Source organism: Stegodyphus dumicola, chromosome 5 (assembly GCF_044657685.1).
Source record: "Stegodyphus dumicola isolate Sdum_Otavi_A_Nest chromosome 5, ASM4465768v1".
Lineage (NCBI taxonomy): Eukaryota > Metazoa > Arthropoda > Arachnida > Araneae > Eresidae > Stegodyphus > Stegodyphus dumicola.
Window position 1 is genome coordinate 176,196,579 of NC_140772.1, and position 27,632 is coordinate 176,224,210.

The following is a 27,632-nucleotide window of genomic DNA, read 5'->3' on the forward strand; positions in this document are numbered from 1 at the left end:
ACATATATTTTTTCATAAAAAATGTATAAATTACATGTATAATTACTTATATATTACAAACCCTACTATAAATATAGGTAAAATTATATATATTTTTTTAATTACGGAAACGATTTTTTTTTTTTAAATTTTGGTATAGAGACATTAGGTATTTTTTTTGAAAGCAGGAAAGATGAAAAATTAGCAACTGCCTTCGCCGGGAATCGAACAACGGACCTCTGGAATACCGGCCCAGTGTGCAGAACCACAGGAAAGTGGAAGAAATACCTTATATTACTCTCCTTTTTAAAGGGCAACTTTTTTTTAAGGGAACCCAATCGCTAAATCCTGGGTGTGGATATACCTCATCCAACACCTTTTTAGTTCGGGCGCCACTGAACAGACATTAGGATTTTTTTGGGAAGTCGGAGAGATGAAAAATTAGCAACCGCCTTCGCCGGGAATCGAACCACGGACCTCTGAAATAGCGGCCCAGCGTGCAGAACCATTACACCACGAAGGCACGCTAGGAAAGCGGGAGAAATACCTCATAAGCGGAAAATTTTTTCTCCTAATTACAGGACAGAAAATGTTTTTCAATCGCGCGATCTTTTATTGATATTGAATTACAGTCGTGCGATAATTTCGCAGTAAAAATAATTCTCTGATGACTATCCAAGATTCTAGAAGCTTTGGTCTTATATAGAGATGGTCATCTTAGAGAAATAATGCTCAATATCAATATTTATTTATAATCTCAGAACTATTGGTCACTTTCAGAAGTGGTCGTTTGAGAGGCGATATTCTGTACATTTATTTACTAATACTCTCAGATTCCAAAATGTGTTTATATTCTGAGAGATATTGGACAGAAGGTGGTCGTCACATACATGCAAAATTTTACATTTCATTGAAAATTAATTCAGCATTATTTAACTATTTCCGTATTAATTAATTAATGAGATAAAGAAAAAGTTATGAAATAGTACTGTTTATTACGGAATAATGTAGTAAGTTCTGCAGAACTATATTCTTTCGCGTCATTGCGAATTGTATCCGGCAAACTACTAGTTCCTTGTATTCTTCCGCAAATCCGTAAACGTCCGTCTGATTTGAAACGAAATCCAAGATGGCTGCGCCATGAGGTTTACTTGTTCTATGGATATTTTTTGTTGCATGAAAGGTAAGTTCATTTGCAATGCTTGTATATTTACTTTTTTGCTTTTCGAATTTATGTCACTTTGACAGTTATATGTGTTAGCTATCACAGCTTTATGAATTGTTACCGTTTTGTCGTGAATTACGTGTATATCTCAATGGCTGTCTTTTCAAATATCTGATTTGTCCTGCTATCCAAATGTTTATGACTGAATTTTTTTAGACCAGTTTATGCATTCAGTTTCAAAATATTATGTGTGATCAGATTGCTTATTATTTTATTGCAGCAATAAATTTATATTAAATAGTTTGAACGATTGTATAAAAATAAGAGTTTGCATTGTTTTGTTAAAAATATGTATGTTTGAAACATTATCTTAATCTAGTCTGTAATTCAATTCTAAAACATGGAGAATTGGAAGTTTTAAGTTTTTTTTTTTTTTTTTTTTTTTGGGGGGGGGGTACTGTTCTGTTATCGGGACCGGATTCGGAAATGTATGAACCTGGGTTTGTAAGTATGTGCATAGATGTGTATATGTATACACACACACATACATTTACAAATATACAAGCATACACAAACACATTTCTGAACCCGGTCCTGATAACAGAACAGTAGCTTTTTTTAATCTTTTTTGAATATTTTATAAAGGGATTAAGCATTTTTCAAATTGCATATCATTTTAAGATTCGACTTGCAGGAAGACAAAATATGGTCATTCAATCAAATGCTTATATTGCTTTTAACATTTTCTCATAAATATTGTTTGCATTTTTATAGTATTTTAGATACTTTAGTTATGTAAAGTGAACATGAGAATATTAGGAAAGCTGAAGAATATGAATAGCTACCATAATACATGTATTTTTTCATCCAGCCCATTGTTTTAGAAACCAATGCACCATTATTATATGCTGGCTTATTTTATAGTTATATGCAGTTTAATTTTATGCCCATGTTACTGTAGTATTGTCATTATAATAGAAGTATTGATAATTTTGGTACAACTCTAATATACGCCCTAATTTCACCAAATGTGGCGATATGTGTTCTGCGCTGGTTTTTGGCGCGATTGCGTGTTCTATGGCAACCCTGTTGACGTTGAAAAATCTTTCGCTGGAGCTCGTTGGTTCGCCTCTGTGTCTGAGAAGATGGGAGGGAAAGATAAAATGGTAGTTGTTGAATTAAGTTCGGCAAAAGGAAATATGATTGTGGCTATCCTGTTGAGGGGTAGTGGGTATTTGGAATTGTGGAAAGAGGGTCTGGGAGATTATTTTTAATGGCAGTGCATGATAAAAGTAGGGATTTGTGATTTTATTTATTTGTGAACCATAGTATAAATTTTCTGGATAGTGTGTCTGGCTGTCATGTAAATACGATAGTGATTACGTGGCGGCATATTAAAGGCGGTATGAAATTTATATTTCTGCTATTCGAAAACGCATTAATTCATGGTAAGTGCATTTTATTTTATCCTTGTTCTTATTTTGTAGAATGTTATGTTCATTGGTTCTTTAGTATGAATTTCTGTCGTTATTGTAGTTTTTTTAAATTGTTTGAAATTTATTTTAGTTTATTTTGTTGTTTAGTGTCTAGACTGTACAATTCGTAGATGCTTTTTAAAGTTGAAACAGAACGCTGTGTACATGGTATTATTTGAAATTTATTGTTGTTATGTTATTTTATTAAAGCGAGGAGTGCGTAGATCGTAAATTCCTTCCTTGCCTAAATTGTGCAATTCGTAGAATTTTTTTTAAGTTTAAACAGAATGCTGTGTACATGGTATTCTTTGAAATTTATTGTTGTTATGTTAATTTATTAAAGCGAGGTCTGCGTAGTTTGTAGATTCGTTCGTTGCCTACATTGTGCAATTCGTAGATGTTTTTTTAAGTTAAAACATGTCGCTGTATACATGGATTCTTGTCAAATATTTTTGGTTAGAAACTTTACGTTTTTGCTACTAAATTTTTTGTTTTTGTTTCGGATTTTTAGCTAAATTGTGTGTTCAAAACGTAGTTTTTGCATGTGCGAAAAAAGCGTTTTTGGACACATTTTAGGCTAAAAGTTCAAAATGTAGACAAAAAATTTAGATAGTAATATGGCAGCGTCAAGTTTCTCGCCAAAAATATTTGGCGAGAAATTTGGTGACTTGAGGGCGCATATCAGAGTAGTTCCATAATTTTTGTTGAATCTTGCAAGTTGTCTAACATTCAGAATTATTTCTACCGAATTTTACTGATAGGTTTGTTTGAGTTGACATAGTCTGTCTGATAAATAAAATAAACTAGTGTTTAAATTATAACATTTCTCTTAATGTTTTATTGAAGGTGAAATGGAAATATAAATGCTATCCAGAAAGTTAATTCTTTTTGCCTGAAATAACAAACTGTACTAAATTATTAATGTTTATATTGTTTTATAAATGCCAATAATAAAGTTTCTCCTCCTTCTCTTCTTTTATTTTGAAATAATTTATAATTAAATAATATATGCATAAGTGTAATTAATGTAAAGTGTCATTCAATAATATAATTTATTTTTACTGATATTTTTATATTTCTTATCTGGGTTTTCTTTCGGTGTTAGAAAGAAGAGAAAAAGACTGTAATGTTTTAATTAAGAAAATAATTAAAATATTACAGTCTTTTAAATAACACAATTACAGTAATGTTTATTGAAGCAATCAGTACTGTGTGATCGCCAGTGATTGAATATTGTTAATATGCATTGTTCATAAGGAAATTTGCTTATCTTTGTGTTATAGTTTTTATTTTAACACAAGCTGAAATTTGAATTATTTCCTGAATCATTAATAAGCCAATATTCTGCTACATAAGATACAAATTTTCATACAAAATTATTTCTTTGAGTATATTATAAAACTCATTTAATTTTATTATTTGTACAAATTTTAGACAAATGTAGCATGTATCAGTTAAAGATTTATCGAAGCTTACTTGTTACTTGAAGACAACAAAGAACAAAGAAGTGTGAAAGATATTGTCACATTAGCGAACATGACGATTATTGATGCTTAGTTTAGCAATTTAATAATATACTGAGAAATGCTGGGAACTTTCAGAAATGGACATTTTGGAAATGACGGGCTTCATAAGAAATTTACATGGTTTTATTATTTATTTTTTAGTTAAAATTGGATTTTAGATGTTCATGTAAAAGAATTCTGTTTAATTATGTGTGAAAGAATTGTTATAAGTTTGTCATTTAAAAAGATGATTTAATAGTATGCAATTATCTTTTTATTATACATATATTATTATTATATATTTCTAATGCACTATGTAAATGTCAGTGCTAAACAATTGAGATATTATTGTCAGGGCAATTTTTTCTTATACATGAAAAATTCTGATACTTTCTGATCATCTGCCCTCACAGCTTCAACTTATGCTAAAACTGCAAGAGTATGTACACGATAATAGCAAACTATGAATATGCATACCATACACATGTATTTACATGCTTTATATTTAATCTTTATTTCTGAATAGTATTCCTTTGCATGAAAAATATGTGAATATTGACCCAATATATATATATATATATATTTGTGTGTGGGCGTCCTAAAATTTCTTGTTTCATATAAAGTGCTTATTTGAATTACTACTTGTGAACAGAGCAGTAGATATGAACCAGAAACTAACCAAACATTTTGCCAAATTTCACAGCTTTGCAGATAGCCAGAAAGCACCAAAATTTGTAATAATGTTAAGTTTAAATGATGTTCTATATATTTGTGTTAATTTTTCTATTCTATTAATTCTATTATTGTATTATCAAACGTTCTGTAGGGATTTCAACTGGTTAAGCTGTTATTACCATGCGGAGAAGAATTTGGTTTTCAAGCTTGAAAAAATTGCAGCTGAAGGATTTTGTGGAAGGTCAGTCAAACTGGTTTCAGTTAATTTTAATTTAATTTTGGGTGAAGAATTCTCAAATTTATTTATCATAAGTGTCTAAAGGTCTTCTAAATTAAATTCTGCTTCTTTTTGAAATTTTTCATGACATTCATTCTTTGATTATTATTATTATTATTTTTTTTAATTTACTAACTTATGTCCAGGCACATAATGTTGCATTTAATGCCATACCTTAAATATTGTAAAATGTTAAAATAATAAATATCACTTAAAAATGTGGTTGTGACAGTAAATTTTCTGTTACATTTAATCATATCTATAAACACTGGTATAGATCATTTTTCAATAATCTATATATTATTTTGTGTATTTCTTTTACAATCAAGATCTGGCATATGACTTGCTTTTCAAACTGATAACATGGTGTAATAATGTAATCTAATGGTTAAAGTTTACTATGGAACGGGCCAAATTTAATAAATTATTCTTTGCTAGAAATTTATTCATGTGTTCAGTCTGTCTCATCTCTTAAAACTGCTAAAGTAACTTTTATCAGACACTCCTACATTTGAAACAACAAATGGTAAAGGATGGCCGGACTTGACACTGTCAACATTGAGTATCTCCAATAAAATACAAGAATGGAAAGTTCTTGATGATCCAAGCCACTCAGATCATAACTACATCTCATTTGAATTATCAGAAGAAATCCCCGACCTCAAATTAAGAAGATTTTCAATCTCAAAGCAAAAAGCAAGGCAATTTGGAATAAAAATCTCCACATGTCTTCAGTATGCGGAGAAACTTATAGATAAATGCACATCACCCGATGCAGTCCATGATTTAATGGAAACAATTATCAAAACAATACAGGAGACAGCGACCAACACATTTAAACTCCGTAACAACAACAAGATTACGAAGACTAACTGGTGCACAAAGGAATTAAGACGTGAAAAGCAACATACAAGGGCCCTTCGTAGAAAAATGAAAAGTGCTCCGGAAGGGTTGAAAATGGAAATATGGATAAAATACAAGCAACAATTAGCAAATTACAAAAAGAAAATAACTGAAGCAAAATTACGCAGCTGGAAGAATTACTGCTGTAGTAATAAAGATACATACGGCCAGCTGTATAAAATGGCTACAAGTAAAGTTTTTAGTCCCGCACATATCGGTCTTTCGAGAGATCAACTCTCACGTAACAGCCAGCTTGGTAATGTCACTGAAAAGATTCTCAACAATATTCTAGATGTTGTTTTCCTAAAAGATAATGCAGAAGACGATGGCCACTCACATTCCGACATTAGATACAATAATACCGCTCCAAATACTCCAGACGATGTGGAATTCCACTCACAAGAAATTTCAAAAATTATTAAGTATCTTCCGAATAATAAAGCTCCGGGACCTGACGGATTAGACAACAGGATTATTAAGATAATTCACCACGCAATGCCTTTTCTGTTCCACAAACTACTAAACCTCTGCCTCAAATTTTATGTCTTTCTGAATTGTCTCAAACAGGGACAAACAATACTATTCAAGAAAAATAATAAAGATCCTACGGATCCGGAAGCCTTCAGACCAATCAACCTCTTACCTGCAATAGGTAAACTTTTGGAACGTGCAATCGCGGGCAGATTACGCCACCACTTAGAGAAAAACGAAACCATAAGCCCCAACCAATACGGCTTCAGACCTCTCAAATCTACATCACATGCGATAGTAGAACTTCAAGAGCAGATCCGTAGGAATAAATCTTCAGCTCTCCATACAGCAGTACTCTGCATGGATCTCAAAAATGCGTTTGATTCCGTGTGGTGGCCTGGTATCCTTGAAGCCTTGCGCAACATTAAATGCCCTCGGAACATATTCAAGCTAATGAATAGTTTCCTAACAAACAGAGCAACGATAATCATCAGCAACAACTGTATAGTAGAAAGAAGAATAACGAGGGGCTGTCCACAGAGCTCTTGTCTAAGTGCAGACCTGTGGAACATCACCTTCAATTATATCACCTCCTACAAGTGGCCGGACCATACAAAGCTCATCGCCTTTGCCGACGATGTGGCCTTTGTAACAAATGGGCATTCAAGAGACATACTAGAAAAGAATAGTAACGAGACTCTCTCCATATTCCATTCCCTCTGCGTCAATCAAAAACTAATAATTTCAGAGCCCAAATCACATATTTTTTTATTTCTAAAACCGGGCAAATCGCTACAAAGGCTACCTTGCATTAAAATCAATAATAGAAGAATCAAGATCTCAAAAGAAATCAAATTCCTCGGATTGAAAATTGACCAAAAGTTTTCTTGGATCCCACACCTCATGGAAATTCGGAAGAAGACCCAAACTATTTCTAGAGCTCTCGCAAGGATGCAAGGCACAACGTGGGGCCTCAAGTCGAGGATGCAAAACATTCTCTATAATACCGTGATCGAAAAAATAATCCTCTACGGGGCATCAGCATGGACTCACCCTATGACAGTGAAAAAGAAAAGACTCTTAGCTTCGATCCAACGCCCCTTCCTCTTACAAATAGCAAAAGCATACAGAACTACCTCAACGGCAGCTCTCTGTGTATTAACAGGAATCCCACCCCTCCACCTGAAAGCAAAAGAAGATGCAGACTTAGCCACGTTATTCCACCTCAAGAAAGAGGTAGAAGATCAAAACCTGTGCCCCCTTGATTTTGAACAGCCACGAAATCCTTACCTAAGACACCCTGCAGTACATGCAAAACTCAGAATATCCACAAAAGAAGACACCCTCAGTGTACCTTCATTTCCAGTCGTGTACACAGATGGGTCAAAGTTAAACGAAGAAGTAGGATGCGCGTTCTTTGCACTCCTCTCAGAACAAGAAACAACAGAATGGAAAGGACACCTAAGGAACAACAACAGCGTTTTCCAAGCTGAGCTTTCAGCCATAAAACACGCTATTCTATGGTCTCATCAAAAGCATCTAACATATGTTACCATCTACAGTGATAGCCAAGCGGCAATTAAAGCTGTCAATGATGCAACAAACAAATCATCAATAGTGCAAGATATCTACGATTTATTATCACAGCGCAAGAGAACATCTATAAAAATAAAGTGGGTAAAAGCGCATGCTGGACAAGCCCAAAATGAAAGGGCAGATGCGCTTGCTAAAAATGCAGCTTAAGACCCATCTCTACCTCCAATCAATGTCCCATTCCCTAAATCGTATGTGAAACATATGTTGAAAAAAATTACATTAAAAAAATGGCAAACTGAATGGGAAAATGCAAAAGTAGGTAGAAGGCTTTTCAACTTCTACAAGAAACCCACATATGATCCAATCTCTTATAACTTCTTCATCAACATATTCTTATCTGGACATGGTCCTTTCCCCACGTACTACTTTGCACGAAATTTGAGCGAATCAGACAAGTGCGTATGTGGGGAAAAGGGAGACCCAGAGCACTATATTTTCAAGTGCCAGCTACACTGCAAAGGAAGGTCACAAATTACGCCTGAGTACATTAAATGCATGCTAACGATACCTCATTTACAACAAAAGGTTTCCTTGATTATGAAGAAACTTTTTGCATATAAAAGAGAAGACATATGTCAAGATGCTATCGCATCTGTATAAATACCTCTTATTCTACAACTTGCAAAAATAATGCAAGATTTCAGAAATATTACAAGTGTCTGAAACAGGCTAAATATGGTATAAATAGTTTTTATAAAATAGTTACATTAAGAATTTGAACTGTATTAGTGTAATAATTAAATCATTAATTAAAAAATAATGTAAATAATATACGACTCTATTAGATATATTAGTGTAAATGTAAGTATTATGTGATTTTCTAATGTATATTTTCTGTATTTATGATACATTAATTTACAAAAATAATAATGTAAGACTTCAGTGCTGATGCATTTGTGTGTAACAAGTTAAAAAAATGAAAGGAAATGTATTAATAAGAGAATTCAACTAAGTATGATAAAATGCACACACACACACACACACACACACACACACAAAAAAAAAATCTTCAATTAGCTCCTTAAAACGATGTTTATTTTAATTCGATGTAACTAGATATACTAATGTAAATATATTGTTTGTATGAAGTACAATGTACAACCAAAGTTTGTATGTATGTTCGAAGTAATTATGTTATTTCAATCTGCCATAATCCAACTTTTGTTGATAGGTTAATTTCTTTGCAATAATTGTATACTATGTCTTTGTAATTGTATATTCAATACGTAAGTCTAATATTAATGTAAAATTACTATGTAAATGTCTTGGTAGGCTAGCATCCGATGCGGGCCAACTAAAAGCCCAGCGGGGTACAGTAGTGCGGCGGAGCAACACCTGTAAAAGTCACTGACGAAGTTCTGGTGCTCCGTCCACTTTTCCCTGTCCCTGTCCCTGTACTTGCATTTCGGAATTTTGACTGTATCAGTGTAATTTTGTTTCAGTTATGATAACATGGAAGGGAAAAAAATTCATACATAGCTCTGCATTTAAAATTAGTTAATTAAATTCCCTAATAAAGAGGAACGTTTTGTTGTTTTTAAAGTCGACAGAGTTTAATTCAAAAATATGCCACATTAAGGGTTACTTTTTAGCCTAATTTATAATTTTCATTACCTTAACATGTCCAATAATTGTTATTTGGAATGTTATTTTAACTCAGATATTGTAATAATATCAAAATTCCTTACTTTTTGATAGGTAATCCAATTGTGAAACAAGAAAAGAAAAAATAAAAATGCAGAAGTATATTTATTTCATAACTCTAAGAAACAAAAACAACATGAGCACTATTTACTGTCTATCTGCATAGTGTGGCATATCCCGTAAGACCCAGATTTTTATGGTCAAACCCATGTTTCAATTAAAGGAAATGCATGCACAGTCTTCTCATTTTCACTTCGATTAAGGATTCTGTATATACTAGCATAAGAAATCTATTAGTTCATGCAGTGTTAATCAACATTTATAGCTAATTGTTGTGGCTATGTTTATTATAATCTTGTTCACTGTAATGGCTGGAGTGCCTAAAGCATCATGCCGTGTAAACAAAACTCAAATCTTCATCTCTGCAAACTGCTCTACTAGTGTTTAAACCACTGAAATGGTGATTATAGTAGAACATCTTTGGTAAAAATTTACTCTACGGTAACCCTTGGCGAATCGTTTCTTTTTTGTTACCAAGATCGGCACCAATTTCAAGATGGCAGCTACATAAAACCAAAATAAGAAGTCAATTATGTATACAAACTCGGTGTCAAAGAACAATTATGTATACAAACTTGGTGACCATGTACACATCGACCTATTTTAAATTAAAAAAAAAAAAAAAAAAACAGAACTGCACAAACTAGGCATTGAGCACTACCTTAACTTTGTCCGTGTGCACATCGATCTATTTTCACTTTAAGAAAATCAGAAAATTAAAACTATCACGTTAACCAGAAAAAATTCGCCGCTGTCTTAACACACAGAGACAACCAAAAATACACAAACAGAGGGGAATAAGTTACAAAAAATACATATTTCCTAACATAAAAACATTAAAAAACAAATCTTTTAACAAAAATTAACACACTGAGACGAATAAATAAATGAAACGTCATTTTTTAACATACCTTTTTTCACATGCATACGTTAGGCTTCCCACCACCATCTCTTCCATTCTCCATGTAAGCAATTCAATTAAATTTTTCGGCTCTTAGTCACCTCAGACATACTCAAACGATGGTACCCACACCAAATAATAGCAAGTTCAAAATACAAGACCATACCACTTACGTGCAACCAAACACAGCAATTGAAAAGAATGGTAAGAACCGAAAACCTGGGTCCATACAAAAGGGTTACTATTACAAAAAATAGCCCAAAACTAAATTTATCATAACACGTTGGCAATATTTGCGAAAATAACTTTTTTTTTATTGACGAAAACTTAATTTTTTTTCCCAAGGCTACTTTCGCTAGCATTATAAACATTAGGGTTACCGAAAAACTTATTTGACACAATAGGCTTCCAGATTTCACCAATACAGTCAAAAGTCGTTAATCCGGACTCGTTGGGACTTCGGCGATTCCGAATTATAGATCATCAGTTTAAATCTGGTAAGATGGCATGCAGAAATTATAAAATTAAAAATATGAAACCGTAATTTATGAAATAAAGAACAATTATGATCTAAAGGATATGAAAGTTTACAAAAAAAAAAGCTTAATATTTATTTGTTTACTTTATTAAACATTTCTTTCAATGTAAGTTGTTTAAGTTGCTTCGTTTTTTATGTGATAATACATTCTCTTTAATTCTATAAACAGACATAATTTCTTGTTCAGTTACAAAGTTCCGCTGTTCAAGTCCTATAATTGCTGTGTCTACCGACTAATTTTTCAATCGAAATTTTTTCGTTTTCAATAACCTCTGTCACTTTCTTCGCTATCGGAAGCGAATTATAATGACGAGGAATTTGATTTAAATCATATCAAAGACGGAGTACATCGAGATGAAATACTACATTTAGTAAGGAATTATAAGCCAAATAAAATAAAAACATCTGCCCTGAAGATAAGGATAGTGCTGACAGATCAACTTCCAATTCATTGCGCGCCGCGGCGTTAAAGATAAACAAACGTTAAACTTTAGATAAACAAAGGATATGCCTTTATCCATTTTTTGCAGCAATTCCACTTTTTGTTTAATGAACTTCGAAACATACTTTCGCTTTGTAGATCCTTTACATATTAATAAATATATATCAGAAATTCTATTTGACATAATCGAAAGTTCAAGCTTACTTTTATAAAATTGCTCTAACAGTCTGCAAAAAATAATAAGCCGGATCCAATTAGAAGATTAAGAAACAACGCAATCTGCAACATTAACTGAAATAGATAATTAGATCATTTTAGCTTAGCTTATACCGTCCGTTATACATTAAACGCGCACTCGTAAACGTATTTTGCGCACGCGCACAAGCATATTCGCAGCCGTAAAGGTCTTACGCGCATGCGTCAACGCGACGCATGCGCAGAAAGTTTGTAGCTTTGAGGTCCGGATTATAGATCATTCCGGATTATGGGTGTCCGAATTAACGACTTTTGACTGTACCACTTTGCGATTTTTTTCAGACAGAAACCAAGGTGTACCATACAGTAAAGATTAGCCACATCTTCATTTACTACTGTTACAACATAAAATATACTTCTTTGGTACATTTCTGCAGTTAAATTCAAAAGTTTAAAATGAATAAAATCTAATCTCTGCAGAATCATGATCAGATTTTATTTTCTGCACGTGGCTAACAATTACTTATCTGTTGTCAGATAAATGTTACCAGATGCAGTTAATTATTTTTTACTTGCCAATCTCATGAGACAAGTTTTTTTTGCTCCTGCAAGATAAGTTTACTTTGTGTTGCAAAATAAATTCATTCTCACTCTTTTTGGACTTGCCTTATGAATTATATTCACATATAGTAATTGTGAGTGTTTTTTATTTTAGATGCTGTGAAAGGCAATAGCAGAGATCCAGTTTATCAAGAGTTCTTATACACATCAGAATACATATTCTTCTTTTACATGGATATAAAATTATTTTTCAGGAATTTAAAGAAAATGTCATAAATTGGATCAATAAAAACTATTTTGAATTTTGAAAAGTGTTTTTTCTCTGTTAATCATAATATAATGACATAAATTTCTTAATGTGTTTATTTTTCATCCAAATAAATAAGTTTACAAAATTTGTCATATTAATAGTTATTGCAGGATTTAGCATTATTATAAATATTTATTATAACAGATTTAGCTGAACTACTTTTTTTAGTCTCTCTGCAGATGAAGTCACAAAGGTAAGTGGTTAGATAATTTTCTGTATTCCCCATTAAGTAATTTTATCTGGTAAATTACCATTACTTATATACTAAAGGTGAAAGAATAAGCTTTCCTTGAAAGACATTTAAAAAAATTGGTATACGTAAAAAATTCTCAAACTGCCACATATGCGAAACTGAAAATGTTATCTATGAAATATTTCAGAAACATAAATATTTTCACTATTTGTTAACTATAATTCACTGCATTTGTTACATATAATCACAGATTAAGGTAGTAGTGCTTTTCTCACTGTGATTTCTCATGTATTTTGATTCATAAATACACGTACATAAATCCACGTATTTTGATTTCTCTTTTGAGACCGAATAAAAAATGAACTAAACATTTTCGTTGACATTGAGAGTTGAATAACAGCTCACCTCAAAATAAAATGAATTCATAAATTTATGGAAAATTTTCACAGCATATATTAAGCAGAAAGAGTAAACTGAATATACTTAGAAGTATTAATAATTGGTAGAGCTGATTGCAGAATAAAATGCCTTAATTGCATAGTAAACAGTAGATCTTCTTTTGGAGTTTTTTTGTGTTGCATAAAATGCAGATTTAAATTTTTGATATTCATTGTCATATAAATGGCAATTGCTGTGTTATTTTGCTCTGAAATGAATGGTTAGTAATAAAATTCTGGATGAGATAACCTTTAACATGTGCTAGAATTTACAAAGTTTAATTTGGTGCTGATTTCAACTGGTAAATTCATAAACTAATATCAAAACACAAGCGCAAATTATTTTCAGAACGTTTTTTTTAATCCAAAAGGGCTATTAGTCTCGAAACGTGACTTCATATCGTCAATCGTAAACTTGCTTCGCTTTTCATTCAAGTCTTGCCATTTGGCAAAATTTAACATATTTACCTTTAAAATCTTAATCTCTTATCGATTAACAAGCCAAGCTATTTAAAAACAATACACACAGTTCTTAACAATGTATTTTTTTACTTTTTAATCTGATTGGTTTAAAATGCATTTAATTCATGATATATCTAATTGAAAACATTTAATATTTTTATATAATTACATGATATAGTTCATCACTTTTCAAATATATAAAAGATATTTAACTTTCTGGTGTCAGTATCTTATGAAATGTTTTGCTATTTCCACTGCCCCATCTGTATTGATAATCTATGCACTCATAAACTTTGAGCCCTTTTGAATGACTGCTAAAATCTGAGGGCTTTCAGATTTTTTTTTTTTTTTTTTTTTTTTTTTTTTTTTTTTTTTTTTTTAATTGTGTGAGCAGAAAGATAGAATTTTAGAAGAGCTCCTTGAGTTACCTTTTGAATGATGTAAAGAATTGTTAACATAATATTAAGAAAAAAATTTTTACAACTAAATATTAAATATATAAAACAGCCTGCAGCATTTTCATGTTATGAAAACATATTTATTTATTCTATGGCTAAGAATTAATTTAGTTTTAAAAATACAATTTATTCCTTTTAACAATTTCCCAACAGTCTCATCAAAACACCAAAAATTCTTTACATATTTTAAAGAAAGATGATTCATTTATGTAAAGATTATTAAATGGCTAATTTTATTATTGAATTTTTAATACAAATTAACATTGTATATTGAATTTTTAATACAAATTAACACAAATTGACAAAAACTTAATTTTTTTTTTTCCAAAGGCTACTTTCGCCAACATTAAAAAAAAAAAAAAAAAAAAAAAAAAAATTAGAAACTGATTTTGTAAAATAGTTTAATTATGAATACTTCAATTTGGGGACTATCGAAAGATTTTTAATATCTTAAAAATAAAAGCAAAATTTTCAGTTTTAATATTTTGTATTAATAATTCACTTTAATTTCCTCGCTCAGTTTTAATATATTCACAAATTCAGATTTAAAAACAAAATAAGTTGTATAAATATTTTCAACATTTCTGATTTTTCCATAGTAACCATAGGAGAAGGATTTGAGACTATCTTTGTAAAAAAAGTAGGTTTTAGATCATCACACCTTCACATACTTTCACTGGAATTTTCCTCTGTATATATACTGGGATGTGACACTAAGTAGTTGAGAGTATGTATTTAATAGGTTAAAGTGATATTGTAACTAGTTTTATTTCAAATCCTGATAACATCCCATACGCTGTCGGTGGGACCTAGATAGGATGTCCTAAGGATATACTGAGATGTGACATTAAGCACTCAGGAGGATGAATTTAGGAGGAAACTGGGATATTACGGGATGTCCTGAGGATGTAGTAAGTAGGACTTTAAATTCTAATAACATCCCATACGCTGTCGATGGGACATAGATAGGATGTTTTTAGGATATAATGGGATGTGTTTAGGAGGTTAGTGGGATATTCCTGGATGTCCTGAGGATGTAGTAAGTAGGAGTTCATATCCTAATAACATCCCGTACGCTGTTGATGGAACTTAGTTAGGATGTACTGGGATGTGACATTAAGCACTCGGGAGGAGGTGTTTAGGAGGTTTGCGGGATATTCCGGGATGTCCTGAGGATGTTCGCATATCCCGCGAGCAACATCCTCGGGATATCCCAAGGATGTTTTTGTGCTATGTGGGTATATTATTTTCTATGTGGTTAAGATCTAGGTTATGCGGTGGCCAGAGAAGTGTTAGAAGTCAGACTGTTGTTCAGCGAACCAATTTTGAACACTTCTGGCACGATGTATAGTTGCATTATCGTCCATGAAGTATCCGTTAACATCAGGGTAAAAATGCAACATTGCATGGTGCACTTGATCTGCCAGTATATCTAGGTATCTAATGGCTGTTTGTTTACCCTCGAGAAACACCAGGGCACCATTTCCATGCAAGCAGAGCATGCCCCATATCATTATACTCTCGCCAGACCCTTGCACAGTGCGAGTAAAATAAGATGGATTCATGGCTTGATGGAGTTCTCGCCAAATTTGACGTCTTCCATCAGTGCAAATAAGGTTAAGCGTGATTCATGCGACCACATTACACGTTTCCAGTCCTCAGATGTCCAGTGTCTTTTTTCCTGACACCACTGGAAACGAATTCTTGCATGTCGGGCAGAAATGAGTAATTTTCTTACAGGCATCCGACTATGCTTTCTTATCCTCTGCAATTCTCTGCGCATGGTCTAAATTGGAATCTGTTGGAAAGAGCCTTGGTTGACGATCTGTGTCATTTGGAGTACAGTAGAATCCATGTTTTGTTGTACAGTTGCATTATCGTCCATACCGTACAATTGCATTATTGTCCACGAATTCGTCGGAGACGCCGCCGATCACTATCTTGGAAAACTGTGCTTGAACCGCAGTTACGTCTTCTAGAGAAGGACCGTGGGTTCTGATTCTGACTTTTAAAAACCCTTGATATGGCTGCTTTTGAGAACTCACGTGTAAACCACGTTATAAAAAAATTCGCATACTTCAGCCCTAGCTCGCAGTCAAATGAAAATCTCAAAGGGTTCATAGCCACATTTTAGTTAAAAAAATAAGCACCTATAAGCACTTTTCAAGCACATTTTAAGGAAAAAAATAAGCACCTGTCTAATTACATTAGACACAACTGCATAACCTTAAAAATTAGACTTATAATTTAAAATATGAGAAATGCAGTATTTATTAAGAGAGAATAAGCATTACCTCAACCATGGAAAATAATTACTTTTTTTTTTTTAATTTTAAATAACAGTTCAATTTACAGAACTAGTTTACAATGAGAGAAAAAAAACTATGCAGAACTAAACTATATTACAAGATTCCATGATGAAATTTCAGTTCAAAATAGAGAAAATAAATAATAATAAGGCATATTTATTGTATTCGCTTGGAACCTAATAATAAATACAATTTATTTTTCCACTCATATTGATATTTAAATAATTTAAATCTAAAAGAAATTTGCTTTATGCAGTCATCCTTTAACAGTAAGCTTAACTAAAACGCACACTTGGATATTGCCGAATATTCGGACAGTCGAGCGTAACTTGAAAAAGAGGATCAGAGGGGGGGGGTAGACTGTAGCCGATCTTTAGATTTTTCCGCTAAATAAGTGCTTTTGACATTTCGATATGTGCATCATATAAAAATAAACCAATGGAACTGAAAAATATTCTGTTTAGCAAGCACAGTAAAACTCTTTTAAGTGTTCATAAACAAATCTCAGACAGAACATCAAAATTAATTATCTCTGCAAAATATCGCAAACATTATTGCGCAATACGTGCGCCATAATTCTTCCCTATGTGGTATTACGCAATCGGAATCAACAGCTGCCGGTATTGAGAGAATAAAGAAGTAAATAATTTTCAACACACGGCGTTAAATTTACGTAATAGAATCATTCTTTGCTTGGATTGGTAGACCGCAGAACTTTTAGTCCTATTCAATCCAGATTGGAAAGTGACAAAAAAAAAAAAAAAAAAAAAGGTCCATTGCTTGTTTTGCAGCGAACTATAACAGTTTCTCGAGATTTTGCGGAGAAAGGAAGGAACCTCCCAATCTTCGTACTGTATAATGTATTGGCCAAAAAAATGAAATTATTTTGACTATTCGATTACTTTCCCTTTATTTAAGCCATTCCGAATATTATTCCTTAGAAAGCTAATCTGTGTTAAAACACAACCATTTTTGGAAGTTTACTATACTTCAGCAGTTACTGCAATTATGTTATTATAAACATTCATACATATGCTCATAATATAAGCATAACGATCATAATAAACACGAATATGAAGTGACCAAGCGGAACGAGAATGCAAATTATTGAGATCTTGATAGAAATTCAAACGTGTATAGTATTTGGGTGGGAGGAAAAGAAAGCCGAATGTACCGGAATTTTCTATTGCTTTCGCAATTCTTTGACCAATAGAACGACGGGCACCTGCCTGTACTCTTCGTGCATACCAAAGGTTATGTTAATGCAGAGAAAGGGGAAAAAACTATTTCCGGGAGTATGATTCACAATCTGACATTCCATATTAGGAAGAAAAGTTGTTTATTTAGTTTCGGCTTTGATACGGGGAAAAATAGCGCGTTCATTAAAAAAAAGCACTAAAAGCAAAAAATAAGCACTAAAAACAAAAAATAAGGGCTTTAAAGAAAAAGTAAGCACCTATAAGGGCCTTTATATTTTATTTTCAAATATAAGGACTTATAAGCACTTATAAGGACCGCTACGAACCCTGTCTAATTTATTGGCCAGTGTGTGTAATAGCTGAATAATATTACATTTCAAAAACATTTAATGATTTAAAAGTAATTTTTTAAAAGACAGATTCCAATAAAGAAATCTACAAAATTACAGATGGTTCTTAAAAAAAGGTAGTTTTCTGCTTCTGTTGCTAGACAGTTTGTATTTTATTATCCCCATTTTATCATCCTATATTTTGATATCGAAAAGATAAAACTTAAATGACAGAAACTGATTCCGTATTTTGATAGAAAGTCATTCAGTATTTTAATTTATATGAGAAATGATCTAAATTGAGGTAAAATGATTCTTATTCAGCGACAGAAAAAGGGCGAAACTGTGGGGCTTAAAATTTATTAAAGAAAGATAAATTTATGTAATCTCAAAACGTAAATAAATCATTTTTTCAAAGAATACTTTTAAACCCTTCTTTTAATTAAATAAAACCATTTTCAGTGGTTTTATGATTTTGCAAAGAAATTTTACGATTTTCCTAAAATACACAAATCAACCTCTATAAAAAAAGGCATTAAAACAATGCAGTAAGCTGAATCAAATTATTGTAACACTTAAATTCTGTAGCACAGGTCTATAATATATGAAATATTTTTAGTAATCATATAAACGCTTTAAATAGCATAAAAGTAATATAATTTTGAAGCATGAATATTGCTTTTAAATAACTTAATGTATTACAAGCAATGTTTTACTGTAATTTTAAAAAAAATTTAATATTTTATGCAACGTGGAATGGCAGCTGCTCTTTGAACTGACAATTTCCTAAGTCAGTACATGATCCGAGTGGACGGTAACTTAATAGATGGCGCAATGTAACATACGCGAAAAATAAAATGATTAGACTACAGATGTTGTACTTCTGCCTTCCCAAAGTGTGGGTCGCGACCCGACACTGGGTCGCAGAAAAAATTCAGCTGGGTCGTGGCAAAATTGTAAAAACACAAAAAATCTATACCATTTTGCTCTAAATTGAATACTTTTCAAAACTTTTTCAAGTACTGCAAGTGGCAACTCTTTACCACCGTTTCCTACCGGGCCATTTAAATTCGGATGCTCTTATTAGCTGATTTCGTTTCGTCATTCAGTGCCTTCTCCGGTACATGCGCCGTAAACGCACTGGTATCAAAAAAAGGTTATGTTTGAATTTTGTTACCTATTTTATTTGACAATAGTTATTATTACCTGCAAGTATTATTAATAGCAACTTCATATTGGTAAGTAATAAAATACTTTTTCTTATAAATCATTAATAAATAAATTCTTTTTATTAAAGCTTTCAACCTTTTTTAATAATAGATAAATGGTTAATCAAGAAAACCACAGATTTAAATTATGATAATCAACCAAGCACGAGCAAAGCTGAACATTATGATCGTGAAGAAACTGTGTCTGAAGCAAGGAGGCTATTCTAACCTCCTTGGTCTGAAGCACCTAAAGCAGGTGACAGGTGACAGAAGGACAGGGCACCCGGATGGCTTTCTATGACTACTCGGGTATTACCCTGGCCCTGCAACCATCTAGAGACTTCACAGTTGTAAGACGCTTTTATGCCAATTGTGTTTATTGCATGTGCCGGCCTGCAGAGGTCTATGCCCATTTTTTCTTGTTTGTCCATTATGCTTTTAAGCTTTTGCCGCGTGCCTCGATGTTTTACGAGAAGGCGTTTCAAAGGCAGAACATTGGTAGTTGGGAATTTGATGTGCCATTCTGCTGTTAAGGGGCACTCCGTGACATTCCCTGGTCCGTTCCCTGGTCTGGTGAGCCCACGTTGTCACAAACACACATATCAGTTGTTGCTAGACCCCTTTCTGCAAAGTACGTCGGAAAGGGGCCGTGGCCTGTTATATATCGGGTGAGGTAGGGCGCTGAGATGAGCCGGTCCACCTCTACCTTGGGCAGGAACTCATATGCTCTGCGGCCTTGCGGGATTTGGTCCCATTCATTCTGCCAGTTTCCAATGGCAGACTCCTCTATTTGCCTCTTTAGGCATGACCGGGGCAGGGGCACCTGAATCTGCTCCGTTTCCTCATTTTGGGCAGCCTTCTTGGCAAGAGCGTCTGTTGCTTCATTTCCCTGGATTCCGGCGTGCGCCTTCACCCAGGAAATTTGGATTCTCATTGACTTTTCTTGTAGACGGAGGACTTCTTGCAGGTGCGAGATTAGTGCGGAGCGCTGGAGAGGGTTGTTGATAGCATAAATGCTTGACAGGCTGTCAGTAAATATCGTAGCTCGACTCTGCCGTGTGTCAATTGCCCATTTCACTGCCTTTGTGAGGGCAACTACTTCCGCTTGGAACACTGAGTTCTGTGCGCCCAGACGGCCCTTCCATTCCTTTGCTATGTTTCCATTTATATAGGCTATATAGGCACTGCCTACAGCGTTATCAATTTTTGACCCGTCTGTATAAAGCACGGCCCCTGGTCCGTCTAAGCGCGGGGTTAACGCTGGTGAGTGGAAAGTCCTTATGCCCAATCCATATTCCGACGGATGTGTGCTTAGTTTGGACCTGCGTGTTTCGTAGACTTCTGGCAGATAGCATGTATCCCCATATGTGCATGGCTGTTGGAGTTGCGTCACCTTTTCAATTGAGGCTTCTTGCTGCGCTTTGATTGGGAGCGGCATAAGCCCTGCTAATACCGAAGCGGCCGCAGTCGACGTTGTCCTGTAGGTCTTCGTTATGGCCAGGACAAATGGTCGCTGTGCACTACTTAGCAATTTTGCCTTTCTGACTGTCATCGGGGCTGCCCAGATGGCTACTCCGTAGGTTAGGACCCTCTCCGCGACAGTGGAGTAAAGTATCTTGTAGATATTGGGCCGAAGGCCCCAGTGCGGGCCTTGCATTTTTTGCAGATTGTTTGCGATTCGGCGAGCCTTTTCTCTTTGGGCTTTAAGGTGAGGCAGCCAGGTGAACTTTTCATCCAATATAATACCCAGGAGTTTTAGTTCTCTGACCCTTTTGATGGTCTTCCCATTAAGCTGGATGGTTGGGTTTCTTATTAAAGTTTGGCCTGGCTTATGATAAATTTGATATTTCCTGGCTTATGATAAATTTGATATGGCTTATGATAAATATGATATTTCGATTTTGCCTCAGAAATTATTAGCTTTTTCTCCTGACATAGCCGAGAGAAGGTATCAATTACATCATTGCAGTTCTGCTGCAGTTCATCTCTACTCTTGCCGCCCACCACAAAGGTCGCGTCATCCACAAAGGCTACTATCTGTGTATGGGACGGCCATTCGTATCGTAGGATGGAATCGAAAGTTGCGTTCCACAAGTCTGGACCCGCGCACGATCCCTGTGGACAGCCTTTTGTCTGGCTTCTGGTTATGACACCGCCAGTGTGTGTTACTATGAACTTTCTATTGGACAGGTATTGCTTGAAAACCTGCAAGAGGTTATCAGGGATCCTTGCCTGGTGCAGCGCCTCTAAAATTGAGGGCCACCACAGAGAGTCAAATGCGCTTTGCAGGTCCAGACTTAGGACCGCTGCATGCTGTTTCCTTTCATGCAAGTGGCTGATATAGTCTCTTATCTTTGATAGGGCAGCAATCGTTGAGCGTAGCTCTCTGAATCCATATTGTGCGTCAGAGATTGCCCCACTCTGCGTCATATGAAATTTAAGCCGCTGGACTAGGAGCTTCTCATGGAGTTTCCCTATTACCGGGAGAAGACAAATCGGCCTAAAAGAGGATGGGCTGTTTGGATCCTTCCCTTCTTTCTTAAAGAGCACAACCTGCCCCGTTTTGTAAGGTTCCGGAAAGCTTTGCAGTGCTAGCAGTTTGTTAAAATAACGCGTGAGAAAGCCGGATCTTGCTTTATGTATTGCTCTCAAGATTGGATAGTCTATTGGGTCCGGACCAGGGGCTTTACTTTTCGGGAGAATTTTGATCGTTGCGGAGACTTCCTTCTCCGTAAATGGCATATCATCGGGGACAGATGTGTGCAGCGTATAAGCCTGGTGGTCGGACGGATCTGTAATATCCTCTTCCTGAAGTACGGCGTCAAGAATTGTCCTGAGCGTGATTTCTGTTATGTGTCCAGCCTGCTGCCCTGCAAAGGCTCTTGGCTCCGGTGGTCTGTAAACTTTGTTCGAAGCTATCTTGTGGAGAGCACCATAGACTTCTACATTCTTAGTACAGAACTCCCTCCAGCTGGCAAGTTTTGGGGCTGTAATTGCCCTTTTGTACTGAGCTTGCTCTTTATTATAAAGAACACTAAGGGCTTGCCTCCTGTCTGGGTCTCTTTCGCTCTTCATCTTACGCCTAAATGCCCTGGTGCGACTGCGCTGTGCACGGAGCTCTTTCGTCCACCAGTTTGCCACTCTTAAAACTTTTGGTGATTTCAGGCCTAGGGTGGCATCACAGATAGATTGAATATCTCGTATCATACTGGTGGTTAAGTCGTCAGCATCCTTTATGTTCTGACATTTCATAAGTGCCTCGTCCACCTGCTCTAGTACTGGTCCTAGCCTGCTTACAAGTTGTTTTAATTTTCTGCCATTGGTTCTATAACGCTTGTTCATAAACTGCGCATGTGGCTGACCTATTTGGAACGTTATATAGCGATGGTCCGAGTTTGAGGGAGTGTCACTTACGGTCCAGTGCTGTATTTTCTGAGCCAGACGCGCTGTTGACAGAGTGATGTCGGGCCATCCTTTTCCCATTTGGGTCTCGAAGGTCGGCAGACTGTCCGGCACGTTATGAAGAATGAGTCCGTTGCATGCAATGAAGTCCACAACTTCTCTACCTCTTGGGTCTGTGGTCGGATATCCGAAGTCCTCCGCATGAGAGTTAAAATCTCCTGCCAATACATGGTGTGCATGCGGGTAGGACGTAAGGATATTCTGCAAGGCATCTAATGTGGGAGAAACGTCTACTGTAGGTGGAATGTAAACATTCGTGACCAGGACACTCAGTCCCATAGCCTCGACTGCAATTGTGACCATGTCTCTTGACTTTGCTAGCACAACTGGCAACCATCTGCTGTGGCAAGAAACTACTGCCGCTCTTGTTCCCTCACTTCCTGAATGACGGTCCATTGGAGGGGAAATTCTGCTGCTTGCCCTGCATAAAGAAAAGGTTCTTGAATTAAAAGGAAGTCCGCCCCTTCCTCTATAGCATATTGCACTAGCTGTGCAGTAGCCGCGCGCGCTCTTTGGAGGTTGATTTGGACTTGAGCACATTGCTTTCCTCTGTTCTTGAATTCACTTCCATTACTTTTGTAAATTAATTGACTTTTAAGGTAAAATTACTAACTGTGAAAATACTTGACTTGCTTCCTAGAGAGGTGCGCTTGTTATTAAGTGAACTGGCTGTTGTAGTAGGTAGACGATGCCTTGCTTGCTGGGCTATTAAATTAGTTGTCCTCGCCGTAGTCAGTACGTGCTTTAATCTTCTGGATGTGCGCATGGAATGTTGGGCAGTTTGCTGCGTACGCTGCATGGTGTGTATCCACTTTAACTTTTGAATCTCTGTTTGCTATGATGCAGTTAATGCATTCAGGGCAGTCCACCTTACATTCGTTAATGTCATGACAACCACCGCAGTAAGCGCAGTAAGGCCTGTGGCAGCAGTCTTTCGACGTATGTTCCAGGTCCTGACAGCGGAAACAGCGCTTGGCTCCTGTAAACTCGTAGATACTATGTTCCCTCCATCCTTGGAACAATCTTCGTTTGGACATGAGGACATGAAAGGCACCAGGGGTACATTCAATCACCCACTTTGTGGCTCTATTCCTTCTGTCCGGGCGCTTGAAGAGGACTCTACACTCTTCATTCCCAAGTTTGCAAGACTTTTGTAGCATTTCTTGTACTTCCACCTCCGAGGTGCCGTACGGTACATTGTCGATTGTGCATTTCGGTATTCTCTTCCGTGGTATACGCGTGCGTACTGTATCCTTTAGGTTATCGTGCTGAGCTAGGAACTGACTTAATCTTCTGTACTTCATCCTTGTTGTTGCATCGCACAGCCACACCTCCACTACTTAAGTTCGTAATGCCCCGAAGGTTGACACACAGATCTTCAATTTGGACATGCTTTTCTAGTACCCCGCGTATATCCACACTCTGTTCATCACGTTTAGGGAGGATCAGCAGTGTCGGCATGTTCGTGATTTTCCTTTTCCATCTCCGCTTTACCGCTTGCGCGTACGTAGGTTGGCCATCTTTGCCCTCTATAACCGGGTGCTCATCCTGCTGTATAGTATCTTTGCTTGCATGGAGCTGCTTCACCTGTCTTTTTGCATTTTGCTGAATCGAGTGAGCAAGTTCACAACAAAGAACCGTCGACGTGTTTACTCCTGTGTCTGCTAGGGTTGGACTCTGCAAGGTGTGGGCCTCTCAAGGCTAGCGTTTCCAGAGCGTCCAGAGCACATAGCAGTCGCTCACGAAGATCTTGAGGTAGGAGGAATTTGTCCCTTCTATAAGTGCTGGCTGTCTTTCTTAAAAAATTCGTAGAGCAGGTGAACTTTGCTTTGATGGTCTTGGTCACTGTCGAGTATCTCTTGCGGATCGAAATCCGACCTTTGCATCTGAGGCTCTCCTTCCGACTGTGCAGATGAGTTACGTGTCATTCTTGAATCACCGATACACGTTGAGCACTTTTCACTTAATAACACATTTATATCACTTTCACATTAACACTTGTATCACCTTAATCACTTTAAATCAGTGTTGATGGAATTCACCACGTAATATCACTTTCACGTAAACACTTTGGATCACTTTTAAATACGTTAAAACACTTTAAATCACACTATAAATCACCGTTGACAGAACGTAAAATTTTAAATCACTTTTCGCGTAAATCACTTAACACTTGAAAACACTTTCACCATACAATATCAACACTTAATAACACTTTAAATCACTTTTCACCTGTGCCACGTACATAACTTTCACGTTAATTTGACACAATAACACACTTTTCCACTTTAAGAACACCACATAAATGCCTTGTATATATTATTAGAAAGTTCTAGAATTATTGCTGGGTTGGATGTAACAGGTACATTTTAATACATAAATATTGAGTGCTATAATCAATAGTGACCAGCAAGTAAATTGAAGACACGTTAACACTTTGGATCACTTTTAATCACGTTAAATAACACTATATATCACCATTGACGGAATGTAAACACTTTAAATCACGTTTTGCGTAAATCACTTAACACTTGAAAATACGTACACCGTGCAATATCGAAACTTAATAACACTTTCACGTTAACACTTTAAATCACTTTTCACCTGTGCCACGTACATAACTTTCACTTTAATTTGACACAAAAATATACTTCCACTTTAAGAACACCACATAAATGTCATGTATATTATTAGGAGATACTGGTATTATTGCTGGGTTGAATGTAACAGGTACATTTTAATACATAAATTTCAGTGCTATAATCTATAGTGACGAGCACGCAAATTGCAGACACGTTAACACTTTGGATCACTTTTAATCACGTTAAATCACTTTAAATCACACTATAAATCACCGTTGACGGAACGTAAACACCTTAAATCACTTAACACTTGAAAACACTTTCACCATGCAATATCAACACTTAATAACACTTTCACGTTAACACTTTAAATCACTTTTCACCTGTACCACGTACATAACTTTCACGTTAATTTGACACAAAAACACACTTCCACTTTAAGAACACCGCAAAAATGCCTTGTATATTATTAGGAAATACTGGTATTATTGCTGGGTTGAATGTAACAGGTACATTTTATTACATAAATGTTGAGTGCTATAATCAATAGTGACTAGCAAGCAAATTGCAGAGAAATGCACTTGGCTGCGATAATTCTTCTGTGCATCAGCTGTACACTATAGGTAGTTCTGCGGAGTAATCCAATTGATAAACACAGGCACAGAATTAATTAAAAAGCACACACACACTGCATTAATCACTATTGTAGAAGACGATAATCCTAAGTCCTGGTAATGCCGGAAAAACAGTAACTTTTGAAGTAGCAGACCGATCTTCTTCAAATTTACAATCTCATACAGCCCATGGCTTGAATCAGAAGAATCCGCTTGAACAAAATCGCTAGGCCAATTAGGGGCTTAATTAGCGATTCGTTTAATTGCCTCCAGTACCTCTTTCTCCCTTTGTTGACAACAGGAAATCACTCGGGTTAACAGGCGACGGGGGGTCGAATGCTTCTAACTGACCATAGGGACGGGGAAAAGGTCAAAGTTCACGGTGAAAAACTTGTAAAAGCAATTAAAAATCAATTACTCGGCATCCATTGACCGCACACATACATAATTACTGTCAAATTGCTCAGCGTAAAATTCCGCATCCGACGATACTAAACACCAGTGACATCGGGCAACGGCGGCTGCTATGCGAATCTGGAAGCACAGTTCGATATGAATTACCACGTGCACGACGCGTTGAGGCAGTAATTAGTCTCTTAGTAATTACTGGATGATCCGATCTAGACGAACTTGGTGTCTAATTAAAGCTGAAAGTCTTGGCTATACATAGCAATTAAAATTAAGACAATCCGGTGAATATTTCCGCTTCTGATGAGGAAAATGCCGGAGCTTCGTAGAAACAACCTACACTCGTCCCTCTAGGCGGGTTGGCCACCTGAATTCCCACCTGAATTCTGAGAGCACCTAAAGCAGATAAACAGCGCCAAAATAACAAGCGTAAAGCTACTTGGACTCGCAACTATTGTGACGAATATTTACGCTTTGGGTTCATTGCCAGCGGCAGTCAAAATAATTTGCCGCTATGTGTTATTTGCAATGAAATTTTCAATGAAATGAATGAAATTTTCAATGAAACTTTCATACACTTTCAAATGAAAGTGTATGAAATGAGTACTCTGATGGGCCAATTAACGTTTTTACTGATAAGAAAACGAAAAAAACGAATTTATTGCTGCTAAAAAAGCACTCTTACCTCACCAGTCAAATAAAAACCTCACTTTGACATCTTTTTGAAATTTCCAAATTAATGGCTGAAACTCGGTATCCTCATAGTGCTGGACAAAATTTAATACTTCCCGCTTTGAAAATTGTCGCAAATAATTTATGCGGAATAAAGGGAAAATGTTTATTTTCGGCGATACCATTATGAAATAATACACTTAAAAGGAGAATTGATGATTGCGCGAAACATTTAGAAGAAGAACGAGTTGCTCAAATAAAAAAGAGCAAGTTTTTTTCCTTGCAAATAGATGATATCGAGAATAATGGAAATCTAATGTGCTTTATCAGATATATTGACTAAGACACCATACAAGAAAATTTTTTGTTTTGTAAAAGGCTACCGAAAAGTACGACCTCAGATGAAATATTTAAGGCTACCAATGATTTTGTCAGTAGTCACGATATTGATTGGATGAAGTGTGTTGGGCTAAATAAGCGACGGACCACGTGCAATGGCAGGCTGTCATAAAGGTTTGTTTAAGCAAATTCAAGAATTAGCAATTAATTGTGTATGGGTGCACTGTAGTATCCATAAACAAGCGCTGGCGGTAAAACGAATG

The 27,632-nt window shown here is 35.5% G+C and overlaps 1 protein-coding gene and 1 non-coding gene across 3 annotated transcripts in view; both read right to left on the reverse strand.

The window, feature by feature from the left end:
* LOC118186533 (peroxisomal sarcosine oxidase-like) overlaps positions 1-27,632 on the reverse strand; it is an 86,534-nt gene that overhangs the window by 33,086 nt on the left and 25,816 nt on the right. The window lies entirely within an intron of this gene.
* Positions 429-502, reverse strand: TRNAS-GCU (transfer RNA serine (anticodon GCU)). The gene has a single exon. It is a non-coding gene; the product is annotated as a tRNA-Ser (tRNA).